General features: G+C 55.1%; 1 long non-coding RNA gene across 2 annotated transcripts in view; it reads left to right on the forward strand.

Moving 5' to 3' along the window:
* Positions 1-1,082: 1,082 nt before the first annotated feature.
* The window catches only part of LOC122469507, a 48,834-nt gene continuing 24,839 nt past the window's right edge, over positions 1,083-25,077 (forward strand). The window contains exons 1-2 of one of the 2 annotated variants that reach the window (XR_006293496.1): positions 1,089-1,526; positions 9,867-10,032. This is a non-coding gene — a long non-coding RNA (uncharacterized LOC122469507). Of the gene's footprint in view, positions 1,527-9,866; positions 10,033-25,077 lie in introns of both variants that reach the window. The other variant, XR_006293495.1, reaches the window with a different exon arrangement.

Here is a 25,077-nt window from a genome sequence, read left to right on the forward strand (position 1 = left end):
GGGGGGGGGGGGGGAGGTTTGATCACCACGCAGCTGCCCGCGACCTCCTGTTCTCCGAAGGTAGGAGGAGCTCAGAGCAGGGAGCAGAGCGACCTGTACTTCCATGATGAAAGACAGTCATCGCAGGGAGCAGAACGTCCAGGAAGGAGGGAGGGAGACCAAGGAAGGAGGAGGCTCCTCCTTCACTCGCGTCCTCAGGTCCCATGTACGCCACGTGGGTGGGAGCGTGTCACACACACCCACGCGCCCACAGCCACACTCGCCGCGCTCCCGCCCGGGCCAGGCCCATCTCGGCGAGCCTGTGGGCGCCGGGCCTCAGCCGGCCACGCCGCCGCCACCTGCTGCTGCGTCCCCAGTGAGGGGGAAGGAACATCTCCGTGCCTCCCCCATCCGCTTCCCGCCCGGCGCCGGCCCCCACCGGCCCCCACCGGCCCCGGCCAGGCTGAGGCCACGTCTTCCCCGGGGCCCCCTCTCCAGCGCGGAGGGGGAGGCGGTGGGAGGGAGGAGCTCCGGCCGCAGCCGCCCGCCCTCCCCTCCCCTACGCTCCCCCTCCCCTCCCTTCCCTTCGGCTGCCGCAGCCGCGTTCGTGGCGCGCGTCAGCTTGGGCTCCCCGGAGCGAGTCGCTAGGTAACGGGGCTGGCTCCGCAGACCCGCGGCCGGGGAAGCCCGCGCGCGCCGTCAGCAGCCGCGCCGCGGGGCGCGGGCGGGGACGCACGGACCCTCCCGCATCCCGGCCGCAGACCCCGACTCGCCCGCGGCCCCCCTCCCAGGATGCCTTAACCGGCGCGGATCGCCACCGCCCAGGTGTCCCTCCCTCGCAGGGACCCCGACGCCGCCGGCCCCCTCCTCCTTCCCAGCCGGTGCGCACCGCTCTGCGCGCGGCCGGGTGGGCGCCCCACCGCCGCGGTCACCGTCGCCGCCGGTAAGCTGGGCTCGGAGGCCGGGGCTGGGGCGGGGAGGGAGTGGGGGTGGGCGCGCGCGGAGCCCGGCAGCTCCCGCCACCGCGGCCGCGGCCCGGCCATGTGCTAAAGTTTCTGGGGCTCGGCGCCCCGCCGGGCGCACAGCGCAGGGCGCAGCGGCACGGTGGGTGGGGCGGCGCGGTCCTGCCGGGGGCGCCGGCCCCGGCGGGGTGCAGCTCTGCGCGCTCTCACGCTCTCTTTCTCTCTTTCCCCCCGCGCTGCCTCCCCGAGATCCTCCCGCCGAGCCCCTGCGCGGGGCATGAGGAGCCCCGGGGCGCCGCCCGGAGACGACCCGGCTGCGCGCACACCTCGCCAGCGGCGGACGGGGACATGAGCGGCGCGCGCGGGGTCCGGCGCCCGGCGGCCAGCCCCAGCCGGCGGCGGCCAGCGGGTCAGCGCTGCCCGGGAGAATGAGGCAGGAGCCCGCGGCAGCCTCCTCCTTCATCTCCTCTTCCTCCTCCTCCTCCTCTTCGCCTTCCTTCGGCTCCGGCGCCTCGGGCCCGGGCCGGGCTGTGGCTCTGCTGCGTGCCCCGCGCGCCCCCCGCCCGCCTCCGGATGCGCTGCTCGGTAAGCCAGGCCCTCCGCCTCGGGAACAAAGCCCTTTCCGGCCGGGAGGCCGCCTCTGAGCCCCCTTCCCGGCCCCCACCGATAGCCTGGAAGCCAGCGGGGCTTCCGATGGAACCCTTCCATTTCCTCCACCCTCAAACCTTGCCCGGGAGGCTGAACAGCCCTGGCGCCTTCGAGACGCGGGGCTTTCCTCTGCCATCGGGGAGGCAGATGCGGGCTTGTCACGCAGGCGGGAGACCTGTTTGGTCCAGATAGGGATATATGCATCTTGGTTCAGACTCATCGGTGGTGGGGGGAGACTCATCGGTGGAGGGAGACGACTCCTATATAGCGACTACGTAATGGGTGTCCAAGCCGATCTGGGTAAGTCGGTTCCCCTTCTTCCATGGCTCAGATTTGGAAACTGAGGCCCAGAGAGGTTGAATGACTTAATCAAGGTCACAGGGCCAGCATGTGAGAGACCAGGATTGGAAACCGGCCTCTCCACCAAGCTGATCCGTTTCGTAGCAAACACACTCTTGTCCCAGTTCTGCTACCTGCCTCTTTCTGGAATCATTTGCATGTGTGTGGAAATACTTGTGCCAGTATCTGCTCTGGTGAAATACATTGCCGGTAGCATGTCATTTTTGTCCATTCCTCCCTCACGTGGCTGCTAGCCCCTAATGTGAATTGCAAGCTGAAGGTTACTTCCTTTAGTTAAAAGGGGGGGGAGGATAAAAATGTTCCCCGGGGTGCTGTCTTTTCTGCAGTCCTGTGTCTCCCAGGCCTCTTCAAGGATGCCAAGGGCAGTATTTGGTTCCTCTCCTGAGCCCCTTTCAGGCTGTGCCTGCCTGCACATGCTCAGCCCCAGAAGCCGTGACCTAAACCCTTCTGTGGGGTGAGGGCTGATCAAGGCTCCCCGCCCCTGGTTGTGTAAGTCTTGGAGATGGTTATTTAACAGGCGCTGGGGCTGATCCCAGATGGCCACCGTTCAGGAACTGACCCTGTCAGAAATGTTATCCTGGCTCATGCTTGCCAACCCTCCCTTTCAGCAGAACTTCGCACTTTCTAGCCTAGGAGAAAAGGGGATGGGGGGGGGGGTTACAGTAGACATGGGGCTCTCTCTTCTTGTCCCCAGTTCTCAGGCTTGCAGCTTTTCACTGTTTGCTTAAGTGCACTTAGGTCGATCCTGGAGGAGGAAGCCACATGGAATCCTTTGGTGCTGGTCTGAGCGGCTTAGTTAATCGATTGAGTGTCCAGGCGTTAGGCTTGGTTGTCATGACATGGACAGCGTTCGTGTCAGGGCAGGGAAAGCCCTTAGCAGCGGGGAACCTCAGTTTCCCGATTCCCAGAGTCCGACTGGACGACCTCTCCGTTCCTTTCCAACCAAACAGTTCTGTGAGCGGGAGGAGAGCGGGTTACTGGCCTGAGCCAGGGTGTGTGAGCTCATCAGCCACATGCATTTGGACTGATAGTTCTGCACTGAATAGGCTGTTGATCTCCAGGAAGAGGACACGGTTATATTAGTGATGGGTGCAGTCTATCCCTAAGCAGGGGTTGAAGTGGGGACCCACAAGACTCGGGTTCCACCCGAAAGAAGGGAAGGTTGAGCGGTGCTTTGGTGGATTATTTACTGGTCTAAAGCATGGCGGCTGTTATGGGAGAGGTTAGGCTTTTCGTTGGGAGAAATGACATTGGCCCCTACGAACTGATGAAATACAGTGCGTCAATTAGATGTCCAGCCGGCCAGAAAGTGGCAAGCTGGTGAGCCTGCCCTCCAGAAAGAACGCATCATAGTTGCATAGGTAAAGCTTTTTTAGCCTAAACAATTAGTCATGTAAATAAAGTGATGTTTAGATTCCCCCCCCCCCTCCATTGTTTGCCGGTTATATTAGTGATGGGTGCAGTCTATCCCTAAGCAGGGACCTAGAGGGACTGTGACAAAAGAAGGTGGGTCACAGGGATGTTGAGACCCTGACTTGTTCTTCGCCTGTTGTAGCTAAATCCGTCAACTTGACCTATGGGCCCTTAATGGGGTTGTCATAGGTCTTTTAAAGAGGTGGATTAACGGTCCTTTAAAGTGTTACTGACTCCCCAGTGAAATGGGCATGTGTCTCACCTTTTCCCCAGAAACTGAGCTCCCGGGTTTCGGGACTTTGAAATTCATAAAACCAGAGCAAAGCTTTCATTGCGACATGCTCATAGCTCATAGGGCCTGCGAGCAGCTAATAAGGCATCTCTTGTGGGCGTATCAGTCCCAGCATTGTGTGCTTTGGCTCCTCATGGCTAACTGGTCAGGCTTTGAATAAAAATGAATGTAGAGAAACAGTCTTCGTCGAGTTAACTTTTGAAAATGCCAGTGTAATTACGAAAGAACAGTTTTTACACTGTGAAATCTGAAACCACGGGACTCACAGTAAAACAGTACTCCCGTTCCTGGTAATTTAGTTTATAATTTGTCGGTTCTTTCCTGTTTTCTTTTGCCCCCCATCTCCAGCATGAAAACGTACAATGAGGAATAAATTCTCCCTTTTCAGTTTTGGGTTTGTCTCAAACCTACCTCTTTTTGGAAGAGCTCTAAAACGGAGCTCATGCACACCATACATCTAGTGGCCTCGTGTGCAGATAGATATGCTTTGGGTGCCTTCGATTTCTTTTGGGATGACGGGACAGGCGTGTGTCCCAAATGCATAATAACAACGAGGCTCTCCCTTGTTGGTATCCCGCCTCTGAACCGGGATCTACACCCTGAAGTCTTGCTCGGAGCTGACATGCCCAGCATCCTGAGAACTCAGTTCAAGTGCCAGAGATTTTCTACAACATTAGGGATGGACAGAGGTATCTATGGGAGGCACAGATGAAAGGAACATCCCCAGAGTCAAGGAAACATGGGATTTGTTCTTGACTCTGTTGTTCATTGGCTCTGTGACTTTGGACATATCCTTCCTGTTCTCTAGGCCTCAGTTCAGGCACCTGCAGCGAGTATGTATGTTTCCATTCGTGTGTGTGTGTGTGTGTGTGTGTGTGTGTGTTAGTAGGAGGTGATCTCTCCTACTCTAAGCTTGAAGAGTCCTCGGATTGGGATGCAGCCGGTTATTAATAGCTCCGGAATGCTCCGTACTTTAAGGTTACGTAACATCTTCAATTAGACATCCATATAAACAGTAAGGAGAACCGGTCATTATAAAACATGCCGTTTATTACCCTTAGTGGGGACCCTGCTCTGAATGTGTGATGATGGGACTTTCATCCTAAAGGCAATTATGCCAACTCTCCGATCGGGGTTCCTTGCAGGGTAGCGTCTTGGTGCACGTCTGAAAAGCCTAGAGTGAGCCGTGACCCTCTCCAGGGTCCATGTGGCAGGAGGCGTGGGAGCCTTTGTATACTCTGGGTCGTTGGGGGAGGAAGAATATGTCGTTTTGTCTGTGTAAGTTGAAGTCCTGGGGACTCGGAGCTTCTGCCTCCGTCTCAGGCCGTTCCTGGAAGGTAGGGAGGGGAAGTGTGTAATTACAGTTTGCAGTTGTTTTGAAAATGGAAAGTGCTTTAATTAGAGCCTTGAACTCAGCTGAAGCTGAAAAAGTGGTGAGAAGTTCGTGGATTTGGCAATGGTATTTTTCCCGGGTTCTCTGCGAGGGTTTCCTTGCAACCTTGGAAGTCACTGCTGTCTGAGGTCGGCTTTCCGGACAAAGCCGCAGTGACCAGCAGATACAGAGGGTACGGGAGGAGACAGGAGACGGTGGGGAAGGGATCCAGCAGTCCTTAAACACGTTGTCTTCTGTAGACGCCACCAACCTCCCGTTCCAGATGAGGAACCCGGGGCTCGAGAGAGCATCACCTGGAACGTGTCACTCAGACCCGCGCAGTTAGTGAATGGCAGAACCAGGGAGGATTTCAAATTAAGTCACCCGTGCCACACCTCGTTTCCGCTGTCCCTGCAGTGTGCCTGGCAACCAAATTGGGTCCTTCATTCCAAATTTCTAACTAACACCATGGCACCGAGAAAGCGTCTAGGTGGTTTGACGTGGGTGACCTGGGCGGGGGGGTGAGGGGTGATTTTCCTGCAGAGATTTCTGAATTCACCGGCATTTTTGTTAGGACGTTGGATTTCTCGTCCCTCTGTGCCTGATGTATTAGGTTCCGAAGATATTCAGATACAAGCCAAGTGCCACCCAAAAAGGGTTAGTATTGGTAGTCCTCCAGGGGAGGCTAAAATAACCCCTTGAGATCCCGTGTCACCCTGGGGTTCTGGGGGAAGTGATCACAAGCTGGCACGTGGGACATTTCGGAAGGCGTTGCTAGCCTGCACCCCTTAAAAGGGCTTCAGAATCAAAGTTATGTAACAAGCTTTCCACAGGAGTGTGACTGCTTCTCCAAGTTGCCACACGGGTTAATCCTCCCGAAAGAACAAGCCAGAAGGAAATAGGAGGAACGGATACCAGAATTTCAGGGTTCACCTGCAGCTTTTAAGAACTTCCAGGAAGTTGGGGGAAATGCAGGTTTTGAAGAACTTTTCGAGCCACTGAATAGAGATGCCATCATAACAGGCTTTTCGAGCGGCTGGCGGAAGTCGACGCACATTCCTAGAGCCGCTGCTGTTCTTTGCTGATAGGCCAGCGGATCTGGATGAGTGTCATCCGTACCCAGGATGGGAGGTTCCAGACACACGATGTACGGACAGCAAGGGAGTCACTGAAGTCACCTGGCTTCACATTCTAGTAACCACACCCAGGCTACTTTTTTTCCACCGCAGCTTAAAATCCTTCCAGCCCTGATGCCGGCCTTGCCTGTGTCATGCGAGTGACCTCTCAACAAACAGGACCCTCCCTCTACCTCCCCTGGATTGCTAAACTGCTTATCTCCCAAGAGCTTCAAGTTTTGTGAGAGGTGATTAACGAGAAAAAGGAGACCCAATGTGTTGCAAAACTCCACTGTGATTCACCTGTCATCTGTAAGATACCAAAGCCTCTCTGCAGCCAGCACAATTTTTTGATTCGGTGATTTAGAAATAGCATTGCATGGCCCCCATGAGACCCATAGAGTCGGTACCTCTTGCCCCCAAACCTTGAGAGAACAGATGCCCAGGGTTTTCAGCTCTGGGCCAGATTTCTAGTACGTACAGCTATTAAATGGCAGAAAACACAAAAGCAGCCATGCAGAGGCATCGGGGGATAAGGCAGGAGGGCACGGAAGTCTGTGACTTATTTATTGTTTTCTTTTTTATTAAAAAAATTTTTTTAAGTTTATTTGTATTTAATTTTTTGAGAGAGAGAGACAGAGAGAGAGCAAGCGAGGGAGGGCAGAGAGAGAGAGGGAGACAGAATCCCAAGCAGGCTCCGTGCTGCCCGCGCAGAGCCAGATGCGGGGCCCGAACTCCCGAACTGTGAAATCGTGACCTGAGCCGAAGTCACGAGTCGGGTGCTTAACCGACTGAGGCACCCAGGCGCCCCTGAGGTCTGTGACTTTTGCTCTGTGATTACGAGGAACAGAATTTAGGACGTGGTCGTGGAAATGATGGAATGTCCATCTACACACCAAGGATCCTAGAATAAATTCACTAAAGAATTTCAGATGTTTTCCTGCTGTCTGTCTGTGGCTTAGGATGAGCGCAGATGGCAGGGGCACCTTTACGCAGGGGTAGAGCCTATACCTTCACAAACCCTCCTGGTGGGCACAGAGCGGTGGGTGTTGGTAATTTGCCAGGCTACGTGCTTCTGTGATTGTTACCGAAATTTGAATCACAGGGTCAGTGGTGGTGTTTAGAGGGTCGCAGGCTTCCCAGTTGGCTCAGTTTCTTAATGATCTGTGATGAGCTGATATATGCCGCACTCAGTATTCTGCAGCAGAAAAGCAAATAAATGTCTAGGGCCTTGTGGTTTTTCGGTCACCCCAGGTTTTCAGCCTCTCTCTGCTAACGTAGATCCCGACCAACACGCCGCTTCATTCTGCCACAGGTTACATTGTTTCAGTTCATAGTGGCCTTGACGTGACCGCCGGAGGATCCTCTATTGCTGTTAATTCAGAAAGTGGATGATAACGACAATCATCTTCTTTTTAATCATCAGCATTGACAAGTCTCTTATTTTTAAATAGAATGAATGTGTCTTGGGAGCCTAACGCACACGCTGAAAATGATTTATGAACGCACACAGTGCCGTTAACGTGCTGAGAGGGCTTTATTGAATAACTTCTAAAAAAAGTAAGCCTGGCTTTGCGACGTGAAAATCTAATGGCAGAAATGGAAGTCGGGACCCTGGATTCTCCACCCAGAAGGCAGCAGTGGAACAGCACACTTGATTTCTAAAAGGAAACGTTGAGACTCTCCTCGGTGGGTGTTATTGACAAGATCAGTGTCGCCTCGGTCCCGAAATTCCCTGTAGATGCTGATGCTGCTTCTGCCCAAGGGCCGGTTGTCCTCAGGCCCCCCCCACAACATGGCTGTGGAGTTTGAGAGCTGTGCTGTCCCTCTGCCCGGGCCTGGCACCGTCTCCTCCCATCGGCGGGCCCGCCTCTGGTTCTGCCCGAGCCCTGGGATGGCACCCCATCCTCCCCACCCCCCGCTCTTCAGCAGTCCATTCAAAATCTGGGAGACTTGGCTATGGCAGCAGAATACAGGCTCTCCCTGGGGGGTAGTCAGGGGCCTGTCCATTGGGGCCGCCTTCTGTCTGTCTCACCTGGGCGCCTGGGGACGAGCCTCTGCCCCGCTGTGTTCCTCCCTTGGCTTCCCGGGCTGTCCGTGCGAGGACGGGGCCATGCAGGGTTTTTTCCCCAGTGGGTTTGGGGGACCACCTCCATTCACACCCCCGGGAGCTTACTAAAGTACGGATGCCCCAGCCCTGTTGCAGACCTGTTGAATCAGAACCAGAATCTGTGTTTTTTTTTTAAAATTTTTTTTTTTTCAACGTTTATTTATTTTTGGGACAGAGAGAGACAGAGCATGAACGGGGGAGGGGCAGAGAGAGAGGGAGACACAGACAGAATCTGTGTTTTTAACACCCTCCAAGTAATTCTTGTCTCAGCCACAGCGAAATTCTAGACCCGCTGGTTGTCACGGCTGGCTGATCACTAATGGCCTTTCCTGCTGCAAAGTCCTCAGACTGTGGCGCCCCCTCCCGTGCTGGCCACTCTCCTCAGCTTCACCCAGGCCACCCTCCTGTCTCCTCGCCACCCTTTCTGCTTCCCCTCTGCCCTCCACAGTTTGTTTTCCAGCGGGGCCCCAGGCTCATGACTGCCTTCTGTTCAGAGCTCTCCATTACTTGCTGTGTCCCCGAGGGCGGTGGCCAGTGACTTTGGGAAGGTCCCGGGCCCTGCCACCAGCTGGCCCTGGGTCTGACTGCCTCTCCTGCCTCCTGGCCTTCGCTTCTGCCCTGCTAGCCACACTGGTTTCTGTGTCGTTCCTAAAGCCACACAGCTCACTCTGCGAGAGCCCTCAGGGGCCGGGGACTGACGAGGCAGCGTGCTCGGAGGGTGGAGAATAGCCCTGAGGAGCTGCCATTTTCTGCCCCAGCACTACTGTGTAAACCCATGAGATGGATACGCTTAAGCTCACTGGGACAGATCTCAAAGGCCTTCCCCCAGAGTACAAGTCGTTTTAGGAGCAGCCCTTTAACTGGGCACCGTATTTTAGGGTGACTCATCAGCAGACGGGGTTATCAAAGTGGGTCTAGAAATCTCCTTCCAACGAAGTTTTCTAGAAATAGGCTAGATTTCCCTCCTCCCCCACCTCGGGCTGGAAAGTTCCCTCAGCGGCCACCGATCCCAACGGTCCTGCCATCCCTCTTCCCCTTCCTTCCACAAACACTCCCAGAACACCTAGAGCTACCTCCAGGCTCCGTTCTAGGCCCTGTGATGCTCCAGAGAGACGAGAGTTCTAGAGGAGCAGAGCTGGCTTGGTTTCCTCTCTGACTCCTGCTCTGGCCTTCCTACGGATGGAACAGTGAGGCCTAGACAGTATTCCTCTGGCCTTTATCTTCTCCCACCAGAGAAGACGAGCCATGGGCTGTGTGTGAAGAGTGGCTCTCCTGGGGCCCGGGGGAAGCACAGCAAACCGGACCCAGAAATATCGATGGCATAGTGAGGAGGAGGGAGAGATGGACCGTCTTGTAATATTTGCCTTCGAGGCAAGCTGAGTGCCTAACTGGGTGGAGACACACGAGATACAAGGAGTCTTGCAGGCGGGATTATGTGGTCAGTACGAGGCACTAGTTTGGGTCCTCTTGAAGCCTACAGCCTACCCAGCAGTGCGTCAACGCGGAGAAGGCCACGAAAACTTCGGACCCTTCCGGGCCCTGCTTGCCCACGGTCGACGCTTCTCGAATCTTCTACGAGGGGGAGTTTTCACGCGCAGCTTTGGTCCTCTTGCAGATTCCCGCTCTGGGTACGCTGACCAGGCCTTTACGGAGAGTCCCCGCAGGCGGGAGGATGACGGTACACAAGGTGTTCCTTGCCTTCAGCTGACCCCGAGACCGTCGGGAACCGTGTCGCGTAACCACCTGTAGCTCGTTAGAGTGGTCGGCGCGCCTGAGCAGAGGTGGGAAAGACGGCTTTGGACGGAGGAGGTTGTGGGCATCTGACGTCAGCCTTGAGAGATGAGTGGCAATTCGCCAAGCCGCGGCGAGGCGGAAGGGCATTCGGGGAGGGGCAGCACCGAGCAGACGTTGCAGATGCTGGACCGCTGGGGGTGGGTGAACTGGGGGTGGCGGAGGGCTGTAGCGTCGGGCCGCGGAAGCAGGTGTATCAGTCCCGGCCTGGTGGGCGCGGGTCTGAAACACCAGGATAAGGAGTGTTCCGGGTCTCCTAAGTGATGGGGAGCCACGGGAGGTGTTTGAGTGAGGGTATGGGTTCTAAAAAGCCAGCTGGTGGTCCCGTTTCACGCTCCCTCCGTAACTTGCACATCATAGTGAAGACACGTGAAATGTTCGGGAAGACGTGCTGCGTGGATGTAAGCGTGACTGTCTGGGCTGTGACCTCCAGGCCATTTTCTCGACTGTACTGTGTCCACTGGTCTGTATTTACTGAACGATTCTCCAGGCCCCTGATGCCCAGACCCAAGCTTCAGCGACCCTGCTGGGGCTCGGAGGGAAGGTGAGGGAGCCGCTGGCTCAGGCACTCTCTGCCCGGCCATCGTGGACTCTGGCCAACAGGAAACGGAGCGGGCAGTGTCCCAGCCTGATTCACCGGGCCATGGGTCTCCCTGCGCCTCTGCAGAAGCGTTCAGGCTGCTCCTGGCCTAAAAACAATGCTCCCGGACCTACATCCACAGCTGAGAGGATCCAGGGCAGACATTCGCCGGCCAGCTTCCCGGAGCTTCCCCCAGCGACGGGCTCGATGGGCGGGAAAGGGAGTCAGTGTCAGGAACTTAAGCGTGTGGCGCTGGGTGCTGCGACCATTTGCTGTGAAGTCCTGGTGCTCAGCAGGGTGGTGATGGGCGCAGACCCGGCGGGGCAGAGGGGACACGGGGAAGAAGGTTCCAGGGGTCCCTAGGCTTACCTCACCCGTCTTCACCTCCACCGTCTCATTGCTAAGGGGAAGAGAGAGAGAGGGAGAGAGAGAGAGCAAGCGTGTTCCACAGGCCAGTGGGTAAATTTTTAGCTGTTTCTGGGGAGTCTGGCCCTGCCAAAGGGCCTTCCTTGGGACAGGCCGACTGCCAAATCATGTCAAGGGCAAAGCATCCCGGGCAGTTTGAAGAGCTGCCGTGTGCTAGAGAGTTCAGTGCCCTGGAACGTGGGCCCAAGAAGTAATGCAACTCCACCCCCCCGTTGGCCCTATTTATAGGTCAGCACACCGAGGTCCAGAGACCAGAGGCTGCTGGCCCAAGGTTGCACAGTGGGCTTGTAGCCCAGCGGGACATCAGATCGTTCTGGAGTCAGCCATGATCTCTGAGGCTGGCCCGCGCCCAGTGTTGGCAGGCATCCACGTGGCCACGGACAGTTTGTACTCGCGCTGCCTTGCCACCAACCGGGCACGGAGGACGTGGCTTTCTCCTTGTTCCTGTGCCTTTTGTCTGGGAAGCCAGGGCGAGAGCCAAGGTCCGGGGCAGTCAGAGTTGGAGGGGGCGGGGCGTGACATCTGTATCTCTGGCCGTTTCTCCACTTCTTTCGTTTCTGAGGCTGGTGTGGATGCTTAATGCAGGAAGAGAGCAAAACCGGAGCGAATCGGGGCGCCTGGGGGGCTCAGTCAGTTAAGCGTCTGACTCTTTATTTCGGCTCAGGTCATGATCTCACGGTTCATGGGTTCGAGCCCCGCATCGGGCCACGTGCGGGCAGTGCGGAGCCTGCTTGGGATTCTCTCTGTCTCTCCCTCTTTCTCTGCCCCTCCCCTGCTCACGCACGCTCACTTTCTCGAAACAAATAAGTAAACGTGAAAAAATACTGGGACACCTGGGTGGCTCAGTCGGTTGAGCATCCAGCTTCCGCTTGGGTCTTGATCTCGAAGTTCGTGAGTTTGAGCCCCATGCTGGGGTCTGTGCTGACAGCTCAGAGCCTGGAGCCTGCTTCAGATTCTGTGTCTCACCTGCCCCCTCTCTCTCTGTTCCCCTCTCTCTCTCTCTCACAGACACACATACACAAATAAATAAACATTTAAAAATTTAGAAAAAATATATTGGGGTGGGGGGGGGTACCTGGGTGGCTCAGTCGGTTAAGTGTCTGACTTCAGGTCAGGTCATGATCTCGCAGTCCATGGGTTCGAGCCCTGCATTGGGCTGTGTGCTGACTGCTCAGAGCCTGGAGCCTGCTTCGGATTCTGTGTCTCCCTCTCTCTCTCTGCCACTCCCGTTTGTGCTCTGTCTCTCTCAAAAAAAAAAAAAAAAAAATGGAGCAAATCCTAACAGTTCTCAGGATCTGGTCATGGAAGCAAAGGAGGATGAGGTCCCTGGAGCTCTGAGTATCACAAAAAGCCCCATCAAATGTCCCGGGAAAGCCGGTCACCCTGGCTCAAAGCTCCTCGACGTACCTGGGTGTGGCACAGAGCGCCCTGTGGCATCACTGTCCGTGTCTGTCTCCTTGAAGCTGTGTGCTCCCCTGCCCTCCCCTCCCCCCAGCGCCGGGCGCAGAGTTGGCTCGGCACCAGGAACCGCTGCAGACCTCTTGGTGGCTGAGCGAGGGGTGCAGGGTGGGAAGGGACTTGTCCGACGCCAGCCCAGCCGAGCCTCGGGAGCTCCCCGGCTCTTCTGGCTGCTTCTCGCCTTATCAAGTAGCTTCTCCCAGGTGCCAGAGAAGCTGCCGGCTGACTCCGAAACAGTAAAACCTTCAAGGCTTTATTGGGTAGAAATATACGTGCGGTGCCCGTTCACAAAATGCGTCTGTCACGGCCCTGCCGACTGTGGACGGATTGTTTGCAGACCTTCCCAGGTTATCACCCCCACACTTAGTAAACACACGCGTTAGGCGAATAATCTTGGGAGGCCTGCACGTTACTGCAGCTTGGGAAGGAAGGGACCCGCCTGCTGGCACATTTCATAGATGCCGCTACCTTATTTACTGTCGGTGCGAAGGGGACTGGAGCCTTAGCGGGTGCCAAGCGTGTGGGAACCAGGCAGGCAGGGGCTGAGGAAGAAAGACGAAGACGTGTTGGGCGTCTGACCTCAGTCCCTCTTGTTTTTCTGGTCGTGGACCTAGCACCTCCCAGATAGGAATGACAGCTCTTCGGCGAGATTGTGATCACGGTCACGGCCGCTGCCGGGAGCGCGCACGTTGTATCTGAGGCTGTTCTCAGGGTCGGACTGTGGAGCATCTAACGCCCCGTGGGATTCCTGGACAATTGGCGTTGGTCTTTCCGAGCCCTTGTTTCTGGTCCGTGCAGTGGCCACGATGGTAACAGTGAGTGATAATCAGAGCGTTTGTATCCTCGGGGCTTCCTCTGGGTGGAGACCCTGTGCTAAGTAAGGACTTTGCGGGGACCGTTTCATTTAATCGGAGCAACGGCTTGATAAAGTAGTTGCTTTTATGGTTCCCATTTTACAGACAAGGAAACCAAGGTTTAGAGAGCATTGCTTGCTGCCCGCGAAATGCTTCCAGATCGCGGCTTCAAACATGAGCCTTCTTTATTTTGCTCACGAGTCCAGGGCTGCCTGGGCTCAGGTGGGTGGTTCTGGCTGGAGGCCTCCCGTGAGATTGCATTCAGACCGTGGCTGGGGCTGGAATCCTCTCGAAGGCTTCCTCGCTCACACGTCTGGCGCCCAGGCTGGGAAGACGCAAACAGCCTGGGACATGGGGAGGCTCCTCGGATCTCTGTGTGGTCTTTCCAGCACGGCTGGCCCAGCGAGCCCGGATTCCTACATCGTGACACAGGCCTCAGTGTGAGTTCCAGGAAAGAGCCGGCTGGGGGGGACGGGGGGTCTGTCTGTACCTCCTCGTGTGGCCCTGGCTCAGAAACCACACAGTGTCACTTCTGGCATATACCCTGCTCCTTAGAAGCAAGTTCCTGAGGTTCCCACGTTGGAGGCATTTGGATTCTGTCTTTTGATGGTGGGGGGGGGGAGTGTTGGGGTATTTGCAGCGCGTGCTAAGCCAGGGTAGCACAGGGTAGACGATGGGCAGTAGAGTGTGACCCCGGCGGACAGAGCACATCCCGTCACCCTCAGACATTTATAAACAGTGACCATCTTGCCCCGTAGGAAGCCCCCACACCTTTCCCGTTCGCCTGTCAGGCATCCCCCCTGAAGAAGCAAGCAGAGCTGTGTAAGAGCGTCTGCTCCTGTGGTTCAACGAGGTGCAGGTACAGACCCTGCTGCGGTCTCCCTCGCCTCGCCTCCCCCCTGCGTCTGACTCCTGATTTCAGCTCATCATGATCTCACGGTTCCTGAGATCAAGCCCCAAGTCAGGCTGTACCCTGACCGTGTGGAGCCTGCCTGGGATTCTCTCTGTCTCTCTCTGTCTCTGTCTCTCTCTCTTCCTCCTCCCCTGTCTACCTCCCCCTCCTTGTCAGTCCTCCCCCTGCACTACCTAGTTCTTCATTCCCCGTGTCGCAGGCCACTCACCTCTCCTGGACTGTGAACTCCAGGCCCTTGTCTGTGTCCCTTGGGCGGGTACCCACACTGGACACAGAGCATCCCCGCTGCCCCTTGGGCCTCTTTTCTCTCCTGGCCCTTCCCTGGGGGTGGACACTCCTTATGAGAAGGGACTTCAGCAGAGGCTGCCCCGCCCTCAGCTTTCGAGCAGTCACCCCGTCTGGCTTCTGGCTTGTCTCTGGAACCCCTCACTTCATTTTTCCCTGAAAGCTTGAGAGAGGAGGCTTCTTCCCACGCCCTCCCCGCCCAGGCTGCTGCTGGCGCGTGTGGGGTGGCAAGAATCAGACACCCCCGGCCAGCTTGTAATCGCCCTCTCATCCATCTAGAAGCTTCATCGAGCACCTGCTCCGTGCCAACAGGACCTCTTGGGTCTCTGTCCTCCTGGAGCTTAGAAGGGCACAAAAACAGATCAACACATGCATTTGATAAGCGATGGGAGATTTGTAATCAGGAATCAGCATTTCACGGAGGCCAAAGCGAGCGGGGCAGCCTGGCTTCACAGAGGAGAAACGGTCACAGGACGATCCGCAGCAGCGGCCGGGACACCTTCTTTCCTGTCCGTCTGGAATGCCACGTCCCACCACCTGGCGGTGCCCACCCCCGCCCCCACCCACCCCCCGGCCGTCTCTTCCTGCTCCTTGGAGCACAGGGCCGAATAACGCCCACTCCAGAGCGGCAGCCTCAGCCCTGCAACCGTGTGACCGACCTCCCAACTCGCTCCTTCTGCCGGGGCCCCGGATTCCCAGGAGGGGTACCCAGCGGCTTGGATGGGGTGCTGGGGGGGGGGGCTCCTCTCGTCTAAACAGCCGTGGCTGAGCAGGTGCCGTCACGTGGTCTGCGGAGCCGGCTGCGCGCAGAGGCAGTTGGGACGGTTCCCCGGGAAGAGCGTGCCAAGGGAGGGGGGAGGCGGGGGAGAAAGATGGGGCAACGTCGCAACACCCTACCTCAAAACCGCTTCACTGCGGGGTCGTACTTGCCGGCCTTTTGATGGACAGAGGCGAGGAAGTTTGTTTAATCGAAGACTTGCGTGAGACTGCCAGACTTGAAGTCGCCCCGTGATCCCACCACGGTGCAATAAATCGTTAGAAAAACAGGGCGGCGCCTGGTCGGCTCAGTCGGCAGAGCGCGTGACTCTCGATCTCTAGGTTGTGAGTTCGAGCCCCACGTTGGGTATGGAGATTACTTAAAAATCAAATCTCAAAAAAAAAAAAAATAGGAAGAGCCTCATGCTAGAATTTTCAAAATCGGTTATTTTTAATCAATTCATTTGATTAATTTTTACTCATTAGCCAATCAGCGTGCATGGTTCTTGGCATTTTCATTTTGCCAAGTGCTGCGAAGACTTTGGTCGTAGACCTGAGGTGGTCTGGGGACCCACGGGCATTAAGGCGTCTGCAGAGGTGACTTAGCCGTAACAGCAGCACACTTTGAGCGGCGGGAAGGGCTGACACGTGCCAGCCCTGGACTCCGAGCCTGACGTTCGGTCCTGAGTCTCTACAGGACACTGTGGCTGCTTGCACCTTGTAAGACGGACAGGACGCGGCTCAGGGAGGTCACCTGTCTCGTCCAAGGTGCACAGCCAGTGAGAGCAGGAGTGAGATTTGATTCCAGGTTGTTGACTGCTCAAAAAAGGGTCCTTTTAGATGAGGGAGATGGGTGGAGTCCCCTCATTTAGAGCAAAGGCAAGCTGTGATGTGGGGGTGCTCGTGGCAGAATGCACCAGCTGTTCGGAGACCGTAAGGTGGGGGGGGGGAGGGGGAGGGGCTCGGGAAATTTCCCTGAAGAGGTGTTGGCTTAGGCAGGCCTGGAACAGGACAGAGGCATCCGGGCCAGGGACGGCCACAGAGGCATGGACACAGCTCGGAGCGAGCGTAGAGAGCCCAGACCGGACTTTCCCATCGGGGCAGAGCAGGGTTGGGCTACGAGGAAGCCACATGATCCAGGCTGGGATTTGGAAGGGCAGCCCTATCACAACATGGAGATTGAACCAACATTTACGAATCAGAAATCTGTGCTGGCAAACACTTTGAAGAGAGCAAATGTTTGGCGAATGCAGATGCACTCATATATACTGATTTCCGAAAACGCGTTCCCATTTGGAAGGTCCCACGTCTGTGCCATCTGTGGAGCTTGAGTGGAGCCCTGTCTGTTACCACCTCCCCGGCTCCAAAGACACCACCAGCGTGGGGGGGGGGGTGACCTCGAGAGTGGACTTCACGTTGATTCCTTTCTCCGAGAAAACACTGGCTTTTAGAGCTAACTCCCGTCCTCTTCTGCAAGGGTCCCCTGACTCCCATGGTCAGTTTTCCGTCTGAAGCCCTATCACGGGCACAGTCAAGTTCAGCAACTCTGGGTAAGTGGGGCAGGGTTTAATGGCCCGAAATGACAGATGAGGCTGCCTCGGGAGTGGGCCCAGGGTCACACAGGTGGGGCAGGAAAATGGACCAGGGTCTCTCTGCTGCCAGGTCTTAACCCCGGAGGACTTCGTCCCCTGTCTTATGCAGGACATGTGCAGGGGGGAGGGATTTTCCAATCTCAGCTCTCTGGTGTCATGTGCCCTTGCCGAGTGCTTCTTCCTCGGGCTGCATTCACAGAGCCACAAGCTCCGTGGCTTGAAACAACAGAAACGTCCTCTCCGGCTGTTCTGGGGGCCACAAGTCCGACGTCAAGGTGCTGGCCCCTTCTGAAGGTTCTAGAAGGAACCTGTTTCATGCCTCTTCCTGGTTTCTGGAGGCTGCCAGCAATTTCTTGGCGCTCTTGGGCTTGTGGCTGCACCCCTATAGTCTACACCGCCCCCCCACCTTCACGTGGGAAGATGTCTCCTTGTGTGTCTGTGTGCCTGCCTCTGTACAAACCTCCCTTTCCTTCCTCTTGCAAAGACACCACCCATTGGATGCAGGGCCCGCCCTAATCCAGCACAACCTTTTCTTAACTCGATTACATCCGCAAAGATCCTATCTCCGTATGAGGTCACAGGTCCCAGCGGTTAGGACTTGGGCATAGCTCTCGAGGAGACACAATTCACACTGAGAGACTGCGCCGGGGCGGGCCCCCTGTGGACCACGCCCTCAACCAGAAGGTTCTGTGAGCATTAGTTCTATCAGCCCATGGTGGGGGGGGGGGGGGTCTCGCCCGTCCCCTGCTCAGGCTGCCTTGGCACATGCCCCCCACTGGGGTCCTGTGTCCTCTGGCCCCTCTGCTGAGATGGCCGTGAAGTCAGCTGCTGCCGGCTTCGAGCTCATGGGGGCGGGTGGTGCTGCTTTGGCATCTGTTTGGGATGCTGCCCACGTAGGGGCAAGTAGGAGGTGGCTTGGGCACACTGTGTGTTCTGGGGAGCAGGGCCCCCCCCGGCTGGATAATAACATCCTCCCTCAGGGCTTCTGACCGCACCTGGCACATTATTCCCCCAGGTATCATTCCGACCTCGGGGCGGCCAAGGGACAGCCGAGTCTGGGAAGGTGGGGCAGAGCTTAGACGTTTGGGCCAGTCTGGTTCCTCTCCCCCCGCAGACCGCAGACCTCTCTAGGGCAGGGACGTCTGGCCATCTCTGTCTTCCCTCCAGCACGGTTTCAGACACGTGGCAACTGCCCCGTGTCTTCGGATTTGGTCACCATGTGGCAGGCCTGCAGTGACTGTGGGAAAATGTTCTCACCGCAGGAGCCCAGAGGGAGGGAAACAGGCACCCTCTCGAGAGTTGTGCTAGGGGGTCTTCTGCCAAGGGCGGGCGGGAGGAGACGGGGGGGGGGGGGGGGGGGGGGAGGGGAGGCGGCAGCGGAAGGGGTGGGACGCGGTGCAGGAGCTTGGGCAGGGGCAGTCTGTCCTGCGGGTAGCACAGAAGCCACCCTTGCAAGGTTAGGCTCGGAGGATGGGGATTCAGGGTCTCGGCAGACGGGGTTCTGGGGCACCGTGGGTGGGCACGGCTCCAGCAGATCTGAAAATATCAACTGCCTGGCCCTTTCAGGAAAGTTTTGTTGCCAGGAAGAATCTGGAGTGGCTCAGAGCCTGCAGAGAAGGGGCCGTCCTGCACAAACTCCCTACACAAATCTTTGAGGACACAAATCTGCCCTCTTCCGTGTGGGACCCTGATTTCCCAAGCCGCCTGAATGCTCCCCGAAGGCTGGGCTGGGGCAGGGGGGGGGGGACTGCTTCCAAAAGACCAACAGGACGCCCCCAGCTGCCCCAGAGATGCAGAGCAGGGGTGCAGTTAAGACGATGAGAAGACCCTCTCGTTGCCTGAGGCATCTGGGAATTCTGGGAGCGTTTGGAAAATGCTGAGCCTGGGCCCCCTCGCTTTGCATTATGGTTCAGCTGGTCTGCGATGGGGCCTGGGCACCCGTACTTTTAAAAGCTCCCCACTGACACTGCTCAGGGCTGGCCCGTCGGTTGCACCACTGGGCCCATGTGCCTCCTTGCTGGGCCTGGCTCATCGTTGGAAGACGGCGCAAGGCGCGGCCTTATGCACATGGTGCCTGTGGTGGGTCTAACGCCGCGCCTTGCACACAGACGCCCTCGCCACTCTTGATCCCAAGTAGGAAGCTGATTTTGCCATATGTCGAGGGTGTTTGAGGGAAATGGGCCTCCTCTTGGAGAACCCGGTGCCATTTTGTCATCGTCTCCCGTGCACTGTTCCTGTTAACAAGCCGCATCTGAACAAGGGGTTGGGGACCTCTAAACGAATTAGACACATTAGACAAAGTCGTGCCCTGTTTGGAGCCCCGTGTGCTTGCCCCGCCCCCCTCCCGCCACCCCGTCTCAACCCAGGGCGGCCGGAGAGCAGGGGAGGGAGAGCGGTGTTCCAGCCCCGCGAGGGACGGGTGCGAGGCAGACGGGGACCGGGCGTGCAGGCCACGGGCGGCAGTCGTGATCACGGAGACATTTTTTTTTTCTTTTTTTACCTTGGTGTAAACCGTTTTCAGTCGGCCTCGAGAGGAGATTTGGAATCAAGCCAGTGACCTTCTGCAGGTGCTGAGCTGTGGGTCTATGGATTATTCGGTTTTTACATTAAAAAAAAAAAAAATCCCTAAGGCCATGCCGGAAAGAACAAGCCTCTCACGATTGACCTGCGTCTCTCTGCACCGTTGTCAGCTTCAGGACCTCTTCAGAGAGGAGCTGCCGGCCCCTCAGGGAGCCTCGGGTGGCCCTGGCATGAGGTGCAGCCAGGGCGCAGGTGGAGTTAAGGCGGAGGACGGCCAGAGGACCCAGGCGCCCAGGCATCCTCATTCGGGGCGGTGTGGGGTGCCATATGGCATCCCCTTTAGGCGGACTGTCCGACCACGTGCAGCCGTGCCGAGCTGCGACGTGGATCAGGAACGCTGTCCCCTCTCTGGGAGTCGGGTCAGACAGCGGCGTCCCTAGAGATTCCTGGCAAATGCTGGCAGCCAACCAGGTACGTGCGGGGAGCGCAGAACCAGCCCTGAAAGCAGGCGCGGGTCAGAGGAGACTTCCTGGAGGAGGGGACCTCTGAGCTGTGTCTCCAGGAGGGAGTAGCAGTCAGCCCCCTGCAGCAGGACAGTCCGGGCGGGAGCAAGGGCTCTGTGTCCTCACCTGGAAGAGAGGCACAGAGGCGGGATGCTGAGCCCAGGGCGAGAAAGACAGATTTGCATGCGGGTTTGCTTTGGTGGGAGACAGGCTGGGACCCCAGTCAGGCGGAGCGTCCAGAGAGCTCGGTTCCAGCCAAGTGCGAGTGTGTGCCTGCATTCGGTGCGTGTGCACGCGCGTGTGTGTAGGGGTCCGGGTGGAGGGCTGTTGTAGGATGAAGCAAGCCAAAATCGAGGCAGCGGGGTGGTCAAGTCAGCTAGTCCGGGTGACCTACAGGGTGGCTCCCAGTACATGATCGTGCGAGGTCCCGGGGCCCAGTGACCCGCCCCTGGTCATGGTTCCCTAAACCTCACATTTTTACAAAGTGGGAATTATCGTCCTGCATTCACCAATGATTTAGAATCCTTACGAGGTCCCATCAGGGGCTCAACCGAGCCTCTGATCTGACCTCAGTGACACCACTCTGTGCCCCAAACCTCGCACCCGCTGTTTGCTCCTCTGGACCACTTCTCTGCTTATGCTCCTCGTTCACATCTTAACTCAGCCTCCCGTTCTCCCTGCCCTCGGCCCCGCCCACCACGGGTTGTCCCTCTGGGCAGCTCTCCTGCAGATTTCTCGCTTCCGGAAGCAGCCACGCAAAGTGGCCTTGTCCTTGCTGAGTTCCTTGCAAGCCGGCCACGAGCTTCGTGCACCTAGCACGGTACCTGGCCCCGGACAGGTGTTCAGTAAAGTATTCGTTATGTAAATCAATGAATTGTTGAGAAGGCCACAGGTCAGTGGGGTTAAGAAGTGTTCCCAAGGTCACATGGCCAGCAAGTGGCAGAGCTGGCCTTGAACCGTCTTTTCTGTGGCTCCACACCTGTGGGCTTTGGGGAGCACACCCAGCCTCCGCCGCCCTCGCCAACCCGAAGGGAGAAAAGGGGCTCGGAGACTGGTCTCAGGGAGGGAGGGCACTGGATGAGCCAGGTACAGTGTCAAGGCCTGGTTTAGGCTTTGTGGGGAAACTAAGGCAGAGGTCCAGAAATAGGCATTGGGCTGGTCCAGCTAACTGGGGAAGTACGCAGGCCTTACTCTGGGCCCAAGGTTCCTTCCAGCCCCATCTCCTGGGACGAGGTACCTCCTCCCCTGTTTGGCTCAGAATAAAGCTGGGACTTCTGGGAAAGGCCTGGGGGAGTCCAGAGTCAAGCCAGGAGCTGCACCACGCCCTCCGGCCTCCATTCTGAGCCTCAGTTGTCCCTCTCCTTCACGGAGACATAGAGCCTCTGCAAGCATTTGCTTTCCCCTACACAGTAATGTAAGCAACAGAGAAGCAGTCTGAATTTGCTGGCGAGTAGTTTTTAAAAAGTGCCCAGCGTCCCCAAAAGGTGTATCCAGACATGTTTTCCGTTTGCAAAACCAAAAATAATAATAATACTCGGCCGTGTCCGTATAAGGCAGAGGTAGAGACCTCTACAGTTTGCAAACCCTTGGCTAGTGCAGACAGCAGAATCTCTTTCCAGGCTCTCTCTGGGAAGCCTCCCTCACCAAAGCTCCCCTCCCATATGCTCTACCCTGCTTAGCAGTCTCTAACATAGTCGCCATACTTTATGTCCTGATTCAAGTTCACTTTTACATACATTTCTTTAAGTCGCTCTGTGTGGCATATCTTTTTACGCAACATTTAAAGTTCTTCTCCAATCAGTGTTTGCACGTTGTAAGGCAGGGGTAGGCGTAATAAAATACGTGATATATTTTGAGTGCTTACTTTGTGCCAGGCACTGCCCCGTGGATATTACTCATATGAATGCATTTAATCCTTAGTGCAACCCTTTTCCACTTTCTGCATGAGCCAGGATTCATATCCAGGCAGTGAATTTGTCACCTACACACCGTAACTGTGGATGTTCTAAAGCGAAAAGGGAAGATTTGACTCCTCCTTTGCCCGTTCTTTTTGTTTAAGTTCATTTATTTTTGAGAGAGGCGGAGACGGTATGAGTGAGGGAGAGGCAGAGAGAGAGAGAGAGAGAGAGAGAATGCCAAGCAGGTTCCATGCTGCCAGTGCAGAGCCCGATGTGGGACTTGAACTCACAAACCGTGAGATCATGACCTGAGCAGAAACCAAGAGTCGGACACTTAACCAACGGAGCCACCCAGGTGCCCCTGCCTGTTCTTGTTTTTATTGAAGTGCTTCCATCCGTTAGTTTTTAATCTTGAAATCAGTGTCTTTCTCCATCACCCTTTCGGGGTACTCTGTCACCTCATGTTGTTAAGAAGAGGTGATTAGTGCCCTAGAGTTTTTCCCTTTCCTCTTGCCTTCGGCATTGTGCACCTTCTGCATTAGGGTTGACGCTGCGTCAGACTTGGTTATATTTACATCCTGTCCTGGACTCTCTACCATTTGCTTTGTCCAGAGCTTGACTCTAGGAATCAAAACTGCTAAGCGACATTGGTAAAGTGACTGCTGTATCAGGAGTGTCTAATGCTGTGTTAAACCATGTGTTGGGATTACATTTCCTTCTCCAGAGATCAGTTTAACAACCCCTGGATCGCTCAAGGCAGAATGTCCTGTAACTGAGTCAAATGCATTCTGTTTGCTTGCATTCCATCCTTTGCTTAAAATCAGGCCATTTGTTAGTTTCATTGGTGTTTGGATTATGCAGGATTGTGTGTGTGTGTGTGTGTTTCCTGGGATTTTTAATTGCCTTTCTTTTTTTCTTCTTGCTTTATCTATCTTTATCATATTGTCCCTTTATTCATACCGCCTGGTCTGTTGAGCTCCCCGTGTGTGTGGGGTGTGTGTGTGTGTGTGTGTGTGTGTGTTTCCTGGGATTTTTAATTGCCTTTCTTTTTTTCTTCTTGCTTTATTTATCTTTATCATATTCTCCCTTTATTCATACCACCTGGTCTGTTGAGCTCCCCGTGTGTGTGTGTGTGTGTGTGTGTGTGTGTGTGTGTGTTTCCTGGGATTTTTAATTGCCTTTCTTTTTTTCTTCTTGCTTTATCTATCTTTATCATATTCTCCCTTTATTCATACCACCTGGTCTGTTGAGCTCCCCGTGTGTGTGGGGTGTGTGTGTGTGTGTGTGTGTGTGTTTCCTGGGATTTTTAATTGCCTTTCTTTTTTTCTTCTTGCTTTATTTATCTTTATCATATTCTCCCTTTATTCATACCACCTGGTCTGTTGAGCTCCCCGTGTGTGTGTGTGTGTGTGTGTGTGTGTGTGTGTTTCCTGGGATTTTTAATTGCCTTTCTTTTTTTCTTCTTGCTTTATTTATCTTTATCATATTCTCCCTTTATTCATACCACCTGGTCTGTTGAGCTCCCCGTGTGTGTGTGTGTGTGTGTGTGTGTGTGTGTGTTTCCTGGGATTTTTAATTGCCTTTCTTTTTTTCTTCTTGCTTTATCTATCTTTATCATATTCTCCCTTTTTTCATACCACCTGGTCTGTTGAGCTCCCTGTGTGTGTGTGTTGTTCTCTCAAGACCCTCTCTGTTCCTGTACTTCCTCTGCATGCCTGCTCCATACAGGTCATCCTGGGCTCATCCTTCATTGTTTTCCTCGGTTGGAGCTTCCTAAGAGAAAAGCTACGTGGCTAGTAAACCGTCACAAAATGTCTGTATTTTATATTCACGCTGAAGGTAGATTTCCAGGTTCAAAGTCATTTTCCTTCAGAATTTTGAAGACTTCGGAGCTTTCCATGTTGCTGATGAGAAGTCTGATTCTAGGTCCTTTGTAGCTTTTCTGTTTTCTGTTTTTCTTTTCTGGCGGATTTTAGTAATTATTCTTTATCCGTGACATTCATATATGACATGAAGATACTGAGGGGGGAGGCCCCATCCGTTCTTCCAGATACTTAGTATAACCTGAAGATGAGACCTTGAACTCTGGGAGATCCTAATGTATTTGATTTTTTTTTATATCTGCATTTTTTTCCCATTCTGCATTTCTGGACCCCTTATTTGTTGGTTCTTCTATCTTCCAGAATGAGCCTACTTACTTCTGCATTTTTCTCCTGTTTTCTCATTTCACTGCTGTTGTACCACTTATTCTAGATTTTCTTGACTTCGTTTTCCGGTCCACCTTTTTTGTTTGTTTACTTTTTTTAAAGTTTATTTATTTTGAGAGAGTGCACGTGCAAGTGGGGAAGGGGCAGAGAGAGAGGCGGGCAGAGGATCTGAAGCAGGCTCTGTGGTGACAGCAGAGAGCCCGATGTGGGGCATGAGCTCACAAACCGCGAGATCAGGACCTCGAGCCGAGGTCGGACGCTTAACCAGCTGAGCCACCCGGGAGCCCCGGTTTGCTTACTTTTAAAGACACATTTCTAAAGCAAGAGTATTTTTTTTTTTAATTTTAGTGTTTGTTTATTTTTGAGAGAGAGACAGAGCATGAGTGGGGGAGGAGCAGAGAGAGAGGGAGACACAGAATCGGAAGCAGGTTCCAGGCTCTGAGCTCTCAGCACAGAGCCCGACACGGGGCTGGAACCCACGAACCGTGAGATCATGACCTGAGCCCAAGTCGATGCTCAGCCAACTGAGCCACCCAGGCGCCTCTAAAGCACGAGTATTTTTAATTTCTAAGAGCTTTTTCCTTATTCTCCGATTGCTCCTTTTCTTAGAATCTCACTTTGTTTTATAGTTGTTAACGTACTGAGTAGTGAAATATTAGAGTTTTTGTTTGTGTGCTTTCATTCATGAATTATTTCCCTCCTCTCTAAGGTCAGTTTTTGTGTTTATCTTGATCTTTTTCTCCGTGTTGCTCGTTTCCTTGTGTGCCTGCTCATCCAGAGTTGAGGTGTGTTTAGCGGCTTTTGGGTTTCTTCCTTGGCCAGTAAGCAATCAGACTCAGAAGGACTGAATCGCTGGCCAGGGTCACACAGTACAAATGACACAGCTGGTGAACCCCAACCTTTGGATTTCTGACCTGCCTCCTTTCTCCTGGCTGTTCTGCTTCTCAGCAGTGTGAGGATACTTTCTTTTTTTTTTTTTTTTTTTTAACGTTTATTTATTTTTGGGACAGAGAGAGACAGAGCATGAACGGGGGAGGGGCAGA

Source organism: Prionailurus bengalensis, chromosome B3 (assembly GCF_016509475.1).
Source record: "Prionailurus bengalensis isolate Pbe53 chromosome B3, Fcat_Pben_1.1_paternal_pri, whole genome shotgun sequence".
NCBI classification, from domain to species: domain Eukaryota; kingdom Metazoa; phylum Chordata; class Mammalia; order Carnivora; family Felidae; genus Prionailurus; species Prionailurus bengalensis.